Source organism: Lagopus leucura, unplaced genomic scaffold (genome assembly GCF_019238085.1).
Source record: "Lagopus leucura isolate 7727_CA_CO unplaced genomic scaffold, USGS_WTPT01 27308-0_obj-0_obj, whole genome shotgun sequence".
In the NCBI taxonomy this organism is placed as follows: domain Eukaryota; kingdom Metazoa; phylum Chordata; class Aves; order Galliformes; family Phasianidae; genus Lagopus; species Lagopus leucura.
This window is the reverse complement of record NW_024962846.1, coordinates 538-1,021: the sequence shown is the minus strand read 5'-3', so window position 1 is coordinate 1,021 and position 484 is coordinate 538.

Genomic DNA, 484 nt, shown 5'->3' with positions numbered 1-484 from the left:
TCACCCCACAGGCGCTCGATGGCGCCCTCTGTCGCCCAGTGCCGCACAGCACACGTGTACACGTCTCCCATAACCCCATAACCCCATAAGCACCCATAACCCCATAGACACCCCATAGGCACCCCATAACCCCATAGACACCCCATAACCCCATAACCCTCGCACTCACCCCACAGGCGCTCGGTGGCGCCCTCTGTCGCCCAGTGCCGCACAGCGCACGTGCACACATCTCCCATAACCCCATAAGCACCCATAACCCCATAGGCACCCCATAACCCCATAGACACCCCATAGGCACCCCATAGGTACCCATAACCCTGGCACTCACCCCACAGGCGCTCGGTGGCGCCCTCTGTCGCCCAGTGGCGCACAGCACACGTGCACACATCTCCCATAACCCCATAACCCCATAAGCACCCCATAACCCCATAGACACCCCATAACCCCATAACCCTGGCACTCACCCCACAGGCGCTCGGTGGCG